The sequence below is a fragment of the Crocuta crocuta genome, unplaced genomic scaffold (genome assembly GCF_008692635.1).
Source record: "Crocuta crocuta isolate KB4526 unplaced genomic scaffold, BGI_CrCroc_1.0 scaffold65, whole genome shotgun sequence".
Classification (NCBI taxonomy): domain Eukaryota; kingdom Metazoa; phylum Chordata; class Mammalia; order Carnivora; family Hyaenidae; genus Crocuta; species Crocuta crocuta.
The window spans coordinates 828,300-841,134 of record NW_027530683.1 but is presented as its reverse complement, the minus strand read 5'-3'; the positions used below and the strand labels follow the sequence as shown (position 1 = coordinate 841,134).

At 38.0% G+C, this 12,835-nt stretch overlaps 1 pseudogene; it reads left to right on the top strand.

Moving 5' to 3' along the window:
- The first annotated feature begins 5,796 nt into the window (after positions 1-5,796).
- LOC144235668 (retinol dehydrogenase 14 pseudogene) lies at positions 5,797-6,538 on the top strand (annotated as a pseudogene).
- The last annotated feature ends 6,297 nt before the right edge of the window (positions 6,539-12,835 follow it).

Genomic DNA, 12,835 nt, shown 5'->3' with positions numbered 1-12,835 from the left:
TTTGGTTTTTTATACATTCTGCTACCCTATGTCTTTTGAGTGGAACATTTAGTCCATTTACATTCAGTGTTTTTATTGAAAAATATGGGTTTAGAGTCATTGTGTTCTTTGTAGGATTCATCCTTGTAGTGGTGTCTCTGGTACCTGCGTTCCTTGCAACATTTCTCTCATAGAATTCCCCTTAAAAGTTCTTGTAGGGCTGGTTTAGTGGTGACAAATTCTTTCAATTTTTGTTTATTTGGGAAGACCTTTATCTCTCCTTCTATTCTGAATGACAGGCTTGCTGGATGGAGGATTCTTGGCTGCATATTTGTTCTGTTTATCACATTGAAGATTTCCTGTCTTTCATTTCTGGCCTGCCAAGTTTCAGTAGATAGGTCTGTAACTACTCTGATATGTCTCTCTTTGTATGTTCAGGCCCTTTTATCTCTAGCTGCTTTCAGAACTCTCTTTGTCCTTATATTTTTATATTTTGCCATTTTCACTATGATATGTTGAACAGAAGATCAACTCAAGTTATGTCCGAGGGGAGTTCTCTGTGCCTCTTGGATTTCAGTGTCTGTTTCCTTCCCCAGATTTGGGAAGTTCTCCACTATAATTCGTTCAAGGACTTCTTCAGTGCCTTTCCTTCTCTCTTCCTCATCTGGAATTCCTATGATATGGATATTGTTCTGTTTGACTGTATCACTCAGTTCTTGAACTCTCCCTTTGTGCTCCTGGATCAGTGTATCTCTCTTTTTCTCGGCTTCCTCTTTTTCTATAATTGTGTCTTCTTATTCACCTATTATCCTCTCTTCCTCTTCAATCTGTGCATTAGACACCTCCATTTTATTATGCACCTCATTTATAACATTTTTTTATACATCACAACTGTGTTTAATGTCCATAGCCTTTATAGCAATAGCTTCTCTGATGTCTTCCATGCCTTTTTCAAGCCCAGTGATTAATTTTATGACTATTGTTCTAAATTCTTGTTCAGCTATGTTGCTTATATCTGTTTTGAGCAATTCTTTATCTGTCACTTCTTCCTGGAATTTCTTTAGAGGAGAGTTCTTCCGTTTCATCATTTTGGAAGGCTTTCTGTCTCTTGTTAATTTTAAAAACTTGTTATGTACTCTGAACCTGCGAATACTGCTATATTAAAGAAGGCTCATTGACTGGGCCTGTCCATTCAGGAAGTGTTCTTTTAATGGTGTATCTTGGTCTCTCTTGTTGAGACTTTGATTATTTTATTTTCCTACTTGTAGTGGTATTTGGGACTCTCCACCATGTGTACTTTGACTTGTTTTTTGAGGTAGCCCTGGAAAGGAAAACAGACAAACACACAGGTAACAAGGCACACAAACACACAGACAAATCCAACAAACACGCAAACCGAAAGGGAAAAAGAAAAAAAAAAAACAGACAAAAGACAAAGGACAGTCTAAAAGCATGAAACCAAAATTCCCAGCAACAAATAAAGAGCAGGACATATGCAGTGCTGATTGAAGAGCAAATACAAAGAGAGAAATGACAGGCGCAGGGAGAAAGCAAAATTGGCAATGACCAAGCTGAGAGACTAAGAGGCTTAATTCAGAGACAGAAAGAGGAGAATATGACAGGAAGCGAGGAGAAAGAAACGAAGATAATGTTACCCAAAGAAACTATATAGTCTGATTACTCCAAAGAGAAAGAGATAGGAAGGTAGCGGTGGAGGTGTAGAATATACATCTAGAGAATGAATTAAATTTGACTGTTTAAGCAAACCAATGACTCGAGTGCCCAGTTCAGTAGAGGGGAGGGATACAAATGAGACAAGGAAAAGTATATCTGAATAGAAAGAATTGGTTTAGAATTAATCTCGGCAGTGCATCCATGTTGGTCTTGCCCTGGGCTCTGGTTAAAAAATAAATAAATAAACAGCTCTCTTAGCACGGATGGGCGTGGTTTGGTGTAGGCGGGTTTTAGCCTCCACTGCATCCTGCGGGTTCCCTGAGGACCCACCTTGGTTGTTGTGGGGAGAGAAATGGTGGCGCCCCAGTTCCTTCTCAAATAAAGCCTTGTAAATCACTCTGTTGAGTCCAATATCTCTGTGCCATGGATGTAGCCAAGGGGGGCAGTGTTCTATGTCCCAAGGCCCATCTCATTTCCAGGTCCCAGTCCGTGCACTTTATTGATACCACATGAAATGTAATCCCGCAGGCTGGGCCGCTTCCCAGCTGGGGATCGAGCCAGGAGAGCAGTGGAGCAGTTTCTCCTGTACTGCCTGGGACCAGGGCATCCAGCCCAAAGTCAGCACCACAGCTAAATAAGATCACTCTCTGAATACCCTGCAGTTAGGGATGGGATGTTAGGACCCTCTCTGTTTAGGGCTGATGTTTTTTTCTTGTCCAGGGACAGTTCCATGAGCAGTTTCAGCCGCTCTTTCTCTTCCCCTCGACTCTCCGCAGCTCTCTGGGAAGGGGTTCCCTCCCCTCTGTGTCTCCAGTTCCTGGCCCATTTTATCTTCCCCACTTCGCAATCACACACCTATGAGTTTGTCTTCTTAGTGGACTCTGTCTCTTCCTCACAGACTCCTGCGATTCAGTGTCCTATGGCTTCAGGGCTTCTCTATTTGAGAAGTAATTTAAAAATATATGGAAACAAATGAAAATGAAAACACAACTATCCAAACTCTATGGGATGTGGCAAAGGCAGTCCTAAGAGGAAAGTACATTGCACTCCAGGCATATTTCAAGAAATCAGAAAAAGCGCAAGTACAAAATCTAACAGCTCACCTACAAGAACTAGAAGGAGAGCAACAAGAGCACCTCAAGCCCAGTAGGAGAAGAGAAATAATAAAAATCAGGACAGAAAGAAACAATATAGAATCCAAAAAAACAGTTGAACAGATTAATGAAACCAAGAGTTGGTTTTCTGAAAAAATAAACAAAATTGAGAAATCTCTAGCCAGGCTTCTCAAAAAGAAAAGAGAGAGCACCCAAACAGACAAAATCATGAATAAAAATACATTCATTACAACCAATTCCTCAGAAATACAAGCAATTATCAGGTAATACTATGAAAAATTATATGTGAACAACTGGACAGCCTAGAAAAAATGGACAAATTCCTAAACACACACTCACTACCAAAATTCAAATGGGAAGAGATAGAAAATCTGAACAGACCCATAACTAGTGAAGAAATCAAATCAGTTATCAAAAATCTCCCAACAAATAAGAGCCCTGGGCCAGATGGCTTCCCTGGGGAATTCTACCAGACATTTAAAACAGAACTAATACCCCATTCTTCTCAAGCTATTCCAAGAAAATAGAAATTGAAGGAAAACTTCTGAGCTCATTTTACGAAGCCAGCATCACTTTGATTCCCAACCCAAACAGAGACCCAGCAAAAAAAAAGAGAACTACAGGCCAATATCCATGATGAATACAGATGTAAAAATCCTCAACAAGATACTTGCAAATCGAATGCAACAGCATGTAAAAAGAACTATCCACCATGATCAAGTGGGATTCATTTCTGGGTTACAGGGCTGGTTCAACATTCGCAAATCAATCAACGTGATACATCACATTAACAAAAAAAAAGATAAAAACCATATGATCCTGTCAATAGATGCAGAAAAAGCATTTGACAAACTACAGCATCCCTTCTTAATAAAGACCCTCGAAAAAGTTGGGATAGAAGGAACGTACTTAAACATCATCAAAGCCATGTATGAGAAGCCCTCAGCTAACATCGTCCTCAACGGAGAAAAACTGAGAGCTTTCCCCCTGAGATCAGGAACACGACAGGGATGTCCACTCTCACCACTATTGTTTAACATAGTGCTGGAAGTCCTAGCATCAGCCATCAGACAACAAAAGGAAATCAAAGGCATCAGAATTGGTAAGGAAGAAGTCAAACTTTCACTTTGCACAGACGACATGATACTCTACATAGAAAACCCGACAGACTCCACCAGAAGCCTACTACAACCAATCCATGAATTCAGCACAGTTGCAGGGTACAAAATCAACGTACAGAAATCGGTTGCATTTTTGTAGACTAATAATGAAGCAACAGAAAGAGAAATCAAGAAACTGATCCCATTCACAACTACACAAGAAAACATAAAATACCTAGGAATAAACCTAACCAGAAATATAAAAGATCTGTATGATGAAAATTATAGAAAACTTATGAAGGAAATTGAAGACACAAAGAAATGGAAAAACATTCCATGCTCATGAACCGGAAGAATAAATATTGTTAAAAATGTCATTACTACCCAAAGCAATCTACACATTCAATGCAATCCCAATCAAAATTGCACCAGCATTCTTCTCAAAGCTAAAACAAACTATCCTAAAATTTTTATGGAACCACAAAAGACTCCAAATCGCTCACGTAATATTGAAGAAGAAAACCAAAACGGGAGGCATCACCATCCCAGACTTCAGCCTCTACTACAAAGCTGTCATCATCAAGACAGTACGGTATTGGCACAAAAACAGACACATAGACCAATGGAATAGAATAGAGAATACAGAACTGGACCCACAAATGTATGGCCAGCTAATCTTTGACAAAGTGAGAAAGAGTATCCAATGGAAAAAAGACAGCCTCTTTAACAGAGATGGTGCTGAGAACTGGACAGCAACATGCAGAAGAATGAAACTAGATCATTTTCTCACACCACACACAAAAATAAACTCAAAATGGATAAAGGACCTGAATGTGAGACAAGAAACCATCAAAACCCTACAGGAGAAAGCAGGAAACAACTTCCTTGACCTCAACCACAGCAATTTCTTACTTGACACATCCCCAATGGCAAGGGAAACAAGAGCAAAAATGAACTATTGGGACCTCATCAACATAAAAAGCTTCTGCACGGCAAAGGAAACAATCAAGAAAACTAATAGGCAACTGACAGAATGGGAAAAGATAGTTGCAAATGACATATCAGATAAAGAGCTAGTATCCAAAATCTATAAGGAACTCACCAAACTCCACACCCGAAAAACAAATAATCCAGTATAGAAATGGGCAGAAAATATGAACAGACCTTCTCCAAAGAGGACATTCAGATGGCCAATAGATGACACATGAAACGATGCTCAGCGTCCCTCATCATCAGGGAAATGCCGATCAAAACCACACTGAAACACAGTAGCTAAAATGAACAAATCAGAAGAATATAGATGGTGCCGAGGATGTGGAGAAACAGGCACCCTTCCTACACTGTTGGTAGGAATGTAAACTAGTGCAGTCCCTTTGGAAAGCAGTGTGGAGGTTCCTCAAAAAATTAACAATAGAACTCCCCTATGACCCAGCAATAGCATGGCTAGGAATTTACCCAAGGAATACAGGAGTGCTGAATCATAGGGGCACATGTACCCCAATGTTCATAGCGGCACTTTCAACAATAACCAAATCATGGAAAGAGCCTAAATGTCCATCAACTAATGAATGAATCAAGCAGTGGTATATCTATACAATGGAATACTAGATGGCAATGAGAGAGAATGAAATCTGTCCACTTGTATCAACATGGATGGAACTTGAGGGAGTTATGCTGAGCAAAATGAGTCAGGCAGAGGAAGACAGATACCATATGTTTTCACATATAAGTGGATCAGGAGAAACTTAACAGAGGACCATGGGGGAGGAGAAGGGGAAATAATAGTTGGGGATAGGGAGGGAGGCAAACCATGAGAGACTCTTGAATACTGAGAACAAACTGAGGGCTTATAGGGGTGGGGGAGAGGGGAAGGGCACTTGTTGGGATGAGCACTGGGTGTTATATGGAAACCAAGTTGACAATAAATTATGAAAGAAAAAAATAATAATACAAGGATCTTCCATTGCTCATATATGAAGGCCAAAGATGGGTTTGAGATGTAGTTGGGAGTGAATCATCTGGGGCACTTCCTACTCACCAGTCTTCTCCTTGGATTCCTCAAAAGTTCAGCTCTCCCTAAGNATGGAGACATCAACTTTGAAGACTTGTATTGTGAACAAAACTATAAAATAAAAACTTTTGTTGGTGTGCCTGAAGTCGGTTAAGCATTGATCAATTTCAGTTTTGGGCCCATCAGGCTCTCTGCTGTGATTGCAGAGCCCATTTGGGACCCCTGTCTCCCTCTCTCTGCCCTTCACCTCTTTCTCTCTCTCTCTCAAAAATAAATAAACATTAAAAAAAAAAGCTTTTGTTATATTTGGAGCAAATGGGCTAACCTTTTTTTAACAAACTATCCTGGGACTTAGAAGGCACAAATGTTACTTTCAGCTTACTATAACCTAGTATTGCACAGACTAATCTCTCTAGGTACATACAAATTCCACTGTGGTTAAACCATTTTTCAGTTTGGTGTCATGGGCTTTTTTCAAAACCCCAGTAGAAGGATCCCAGACTTCAGTTTATTTAGCCTCCTCACCTGAGGTAGAAGTTGTGTCAGGAAAGTACTTTGGAAATTGGAAAGAGGAATAATTATTGCCCAAAGCTATGGATGAATCTGTTGCAAGAAAACTCCGGGATATCAGTGATATAATGGTTGGCATATTAAAATAAGAGCAAGGAGTAAAAGAGAGCTATTTGTAAAACTGGATGCTCATTATATCTGTAATCAGAAATGGTGTGGCTTGAGTACTTGCTATTTGAAAACACAATTTTGGTTTTATAGTAGTACTGCTGAGAGGTACCTAAGGATATTTTGAAGTTAGTAAAAAGTTATTTTATGGAGAACATAAATTTTCAGGAAAGTTTTAAATATATAATAAACATAATGAATAGTATAATGAGCAACATAATTGTAACATACTTTAGAAATTATAACTGAGCAAGCGTGGATTACAAATATTAAAGAATCCAGTTAAAACACCTTGAGAGGTTTTTCAATATCTTTGAGTTTCACAGCAAAGTGTTAAATATTTTTATTGCAGTGCCGGTTTTTGTGTGAAAATAATATGCCTGTTGTGTGCACAATACTTACTTGGAATAAATTTAAGGATGCAAAAAAAAAAAAATAGAGTAAAGGATCCTACACCATGATCAAGAGGGATTTGTCCCAGGGAAGCAAAGATGGTACAACATTTGAAAATCACTCAATGTGATACACTACATTAACAAAATGAAGGATAAATCATATGAGTATCTCAACAGATGTGGGAAAAGCATGTGACAAAATTCAAGATTGATTTATGATAAAAACTCTCAATAAAGTTGGCATAAAGGGAACATACCTCAACATATATATATGACAAATCTATAGCTAACATACTCAATGGTGGAAAGCTGAAAGTTTTTCCTTTAAGATCAGGAACAAGACAAAATGCCCACTCTCCCCACTTTTATTCAACATAGCATTGGAAGTCCTGGCCACAGCAGTTAAAAGAAATAAAAGCATCCAAATTGAAACAGAAGAAAATTTGTCACTCTTTGAAGATGGCATGATATTATGTATAGAAAACCCTAAAGACCACCAAAACACTGTTAGAACTAATAAATTTAGTAAATTTTTAGGGTACAAAGTAAAATACAAAGATCTGTTGCATTTCTGTTCAATACCAATGAACTGATGTATATGTGAAGAAAATGGGACTTTTCAACGTTGCTGGTGAAGATGCAAAATGTTACATTCACTTGAAAAAGATTCGGAAATTTCTTATAAAGTTACACATAGGCTAACCATAATATTCAGAAATCCCACTAATGTGCATTTACTGAAGAGAAATAAAAACATGTTAATGATAAACACTTTCTCAGGTTTTTTTTAAAGAACTAATAACCTATCACTCCTTTTTAATATAAAAATAGGATGCCCCAGCTTTTCCTTTGTTTTTCAAGGTTTCTTTTTGAAGATTGCTGTGGCTATTCAGGGTCTTTTCTGATTCCAAATAAATTTTAGGATTCTTTGTCCTAACTCGGTGAAAAATGCTGTTGGTATTTTCAGAGATTGCATTTAATATATAGATTGCTTTGGGTAGTAAAGACATTTTAATAATAATTGTTCTTCCAATCCATGAGCATGAATGTTTTTCCACTTTTATGTGTGTGTTATCTTCAATTTCTTTCATCAGTGTTTTATACTTTTCAAAGTACAGGTCTTTCAGCTGTTTAGGAGATTTATTCCTAGGTGTCTTATGGGTTTGATGTAATTGTAAATGGGATTGATTCCTTAATATTCCTTTCTGCTGCTTCATTATTGGTGTATAGAAATGCAACAGATTTCTGAATGTTGACTTTTTATCCTGAAAATGTACTAAATTCATACATCGGTTCTAGCAATTTTTTGGTAGAGTCTTTCCTTTTCTTAATTGTTAAATGCATGGAAACGCATACAAACCCCATGCAAGTCCTGGCAGATACGCTTCTGCATGTTGGTAAACACTGAAACTTCATTAACTCTGTTGTAGACAGTGCATTATACATAGAAGACACCTCAGTACATATCTCCCTACTGAAAGGGGGGGTGGGGGAAATGGCACTGTTGTTTCCCTTAACAATCTAAAATTCTGTACTTTCATGAAATGTATTGCATGATTTGAAATGATTGCCTCTCCTTAGGTAGGACTAAAAGTTTATGTTGTCCAAGTACAAACTTGGTAGAAAAAATTAAAGCTGAGGCTCTAAAACAAGGCGGGGGCTTAAAAATTTGCTAGTCAGTACTTAAAATGCGGTATTTCACTGCATAATACATTCTCGAGAGAGCTGTTTACCCAATTCATTGATTAATCATGTAGGTCCTCTGTCCCTAGTCTTCTGGCTAAATTATTATCCACAAGAATCTTTAATGAACAAAGAAATGAAAAAAAGAAATGAAACAGTCATCACCAGGTAAGTGTCACAGGTTAATACTGGAGGATACAGGATTAATGGGGCCTATTAAGGACAAAATTTTCCTGTCCTTGGATTTGTTACCCATGTTTTCCCTGACCCCAATGTCATGGACAGTTGAGAATTGCTTACATAAAAAAAAAAAAAAAAAAAAAGGAAAACTTAACCAAAAACTTATCTAAGCCAACACAGAATACAATATTTTAAAATTTTTTTAAGAACCTAAACCCCTGACCGGGCACTTCTGCTAATGATAAGCCTTTAATCTCTTGTGATTTTGTTGTTGTGGAACTCATAACCTGCCATTTCCTGTAGTTCAAAGGAAACAGCTGAGGATGCGTGAAGCATCAACTGTGAGCACCACATTTTCCTCTCCCTTCATAGTTGACCAAATTCTACGTAGAAAAACTCTATTATGTTCAACAAGCATAATAGGGGTAAGTTTGTTCTTCTGGCAAAACATTCAAGATATATTCTTTTACTTTAATCTTGTCTGCTGTCTGCCATCCTTGTGGAGGATTTAAAGGTGAAACGCCTCGACAGCTGCATACACCCTCTACATTCTGCATCTTACAGGACCTGACCTTTCCTATGCAACTCATCAGGTGGCCAGATGACCTTTAATATTCAGTAGATTTTCCTCTATTTTGCAAGTTTATGCTAGCTTTTTTCCTGGCACCTTCACTTTCACATAGGCAATGTATAAATGTGTAGGTTTTGTGTGAATGCCCTTGCAATCCAGCTGGTAATATATACAATATATATATAGTATATATAAATATATGAATAGTTTATAAATAAAACTTCTGCTAGTTTTTATTTTCCTTTATGTGAAATTTTCTCTAAGAAGAAATAGTTGAGTCTTGCTGAGTAAAAACCCAAGAACAAAATGTACACAGTCCTCTGTTCTAATGAAAGTATTTTAAATGGGTAATAAGGCATGAGAAGAGAAAAATATATAACACAGGTCACTGAACCATATGATCAAGTAAGGAGTTCTCTCCAAAGTAATAGTCAACACCCAGCATGCACTTACGGGGTTGTCAGGCAACGGGATTTCAGCTTAAACAAGTTTAAGTTCAGGGAAACCGGTATGAAACTCAAAGCTGTAACAGTGTCATTCTACCATGAAGAAAATAACATTTTTACAAGACTGAAGTTCTTGTTCAGCTAAGTTGTAGTCATGGTCTCAAATTCCTGATTGCTTTCATAACCTAAAAAGAAATAGGAAGTATAACTGAAAACTCTTAAAGATACGTACTATAAAATACTAGATTTGAAATTATGCCTTTGTTGAGTATGCCTTGAATTTATAGATGAACTCATCCTTGATTTTGTGGCCCGGTCTACAATTATACCATCAGTCAAAGATTATCTTATCCCAGCATTTGTACTGTTTCTGTTTTTCTGTATTAGAGAATCCTCATTAACCTTTAAATATTACTTATTTCTTCCAGGATAGCAAGGTGATAGAGACTGGACATCCTAAAGACTGGTGTAGCACTGACTATTTGGGGCCAACAAAGTAAAGTCTTTTGAATGTGAATGACCTATAATTTTCCAACAACTTTTGACTCACTCAAATGAACAAAGTAAAATTTCACCAAAACAGTCCATCCTAAAGCACTAAGATATATCCAGGAATATAAAGTTATCAGCCGCAGCACAATCAATAGTTCCTCATCTTCTGTCCTCCCTCTTTTCTTGGGGCCACCTAACTAGACTGCCATCCAGTCTCTCTACTCTTGTATCATCTAAACTTCCATCACTCATTGACATTCCTGTCACTCATTATTACCAATCTCCTAGGAACCCAATTTGGTTTGAACACTCTCTCTAACCAGACCTTCCAAGTCATCTCTATCACATCAAATGATATGATATGATATATCATTTCATATCATATCAAGTGTATGTGGCAACATTTTCCAGAACAGAAAGAACAAAAAGCACTAAGGGACTTGAAAACCAATTAAAAAGGCCTCATCTTGGTTGATCCTCTCACTCTGATTATCTAATTAGGAAACAATTCCTGTTCAACTGATATATAGACTAACCCCTTCCTTCTAAGGAATTCAATAAAAATAATTTCTAGTTCTCATTTGTTTAGCTACAGAAACTGTGTCCAGAATATCTGAAAGTAAGTCTGGTCATGATTCTAGGGCAGGGATTGACAGACTTTTGTAAAAAACAAGACAGTAAATATTTTAAGCTTCGTAGGCCATATATAGTGCTTGTCACACACTATTCTTTGGGGTATTATCTGTTTATAATCTTTTAGAAATATAAAAATTGGGGGCACCTGGGTGGCTCAGTCGGTTAAGCATCCGACTTGGCTCAGGTCATGATCTCACAGTTCATGGGTTCGAGGCCTGCATCGAGTTCTGTGCTTACAGCTCAGAGCCTGGAGCCTGCTTCAGATTCTGTGTCTCCCTCTCTCTCTGACCCTACCCTACTCATGCTGTCTGTCTGTCTGTCTGTCTCTCTCTCTCCCTCTCTCAGAAATAAATAAAACATTAAAATTTAAAAAAAAAGAAATATAAAAATCATTCCAGGCTCATCAGGCATACAAAATGGGCCACTGGCTGTTTCTGGCCCATGGGCCAAAAAATTTTGCTTACCCTGTCCTAAGCATTGCTCTTCTAATGCTTACCAACTGTTATAGACTAAATTATGTCCCTCCTATATTGGTATGTTGAAGCCCTAATCTCCGTTGTGACTGTATTTGGAGATAAGGTCTTTAGGAGGTTATTAAGGATAAGAGTGGGTTCCTGGTAGCCTTATAAAAAGAGGGAGTTCTCTCTCTCTCTCTCTCTCTCTCTCTCTCTCGCTCTCGCTCTCGCTCTCATTCTCATGCATATACTTTGAGGAAAGACACCTTAAGCACACAGCAAGATAAGGTGGCTACATATAAGACAAGAGAAGAGGCCTCAGAGTGAAGACTACCTTGCCAAAACCTAGATCTTAAACTTCCCAGTCTCCCGAAATGTAAGAAATAAGTTTATGTTGTTTAAGCCACTCAATCTGTGGCATTTTGTTATGGTGGCCCAAGCAGAATAAGACACCTGCTAATCACACTATAAATCAACCACATACTTCTAGGTAGCTACAACAAGCAAGATTCTTCATTCAGCTTTAATGTGTGTCAAGAGATTAAAGAAATAGATTATTGGCTATAATTATAAAGTGGGCATAATAAGGCCCAAATTTCTCAAGGTCACTCCTTACCTCAGATTCAAAACTTATGCAAAAATGTAATGTTCCATTCTCTCTTTAAATTTGCTAGAGGCCTCTTTATCATTCATATATGGAGATGGAAATGAATTACTCAGATCCTCTTTAAAGGGAAGACTGGATGCCAAGGTGCGGGGCATGCAGTCAAGAGAGTGCTCCCGGTGCCAGATCCCTCAGGATCAGCCTTAGCTGGGAGGGCTGCTGCTCCTCCGATCACACCCTTCCCAGGGCAGCTCACATCTAGAAGCTGAGCAAGGCATGTGTATAAATGTCTGGCCATTTGTCCCAATGGGAACAATCCTGCCACATCCCCATTGCTTTCACATCCTGCACCCAAAGTCTGCTTCTGGAGAGTGACAATTTGTGACAAAGACCTAAACTCTATGTATAACAATTGAATTATTCAATATGCCTTCCCAAATTAATGAATATCCTTTCTCCAATTACAAACCAACAAGATCTTTTCCAATTTCACAACTACATGCAATTTTTTAATGTTATTTCAGTCAACATCTTACATTTTAAATATCCAGAACAAAATTGTCGAAGAATAGTAGAAACTAATTGTGATCTTATTCCTGTGTCTTAGGAGACTTCTTGCCCCTATAAAGTCCTGTTTGAGTTTCAAGTTCATGGCAAAGCCATTGCATTCTTTGGCTCATCTAAGTTATTTTGAAGCTTTTTCAGTACAAAAGAGAATTATTTCAATGATTTTTCAGTGTGTCAGTCTCCCTCCATCAATCAGTCTAGTCCACTCTACTTTTATGGGCTCTTCTAAAACAAAAGGACTTTTTTTTT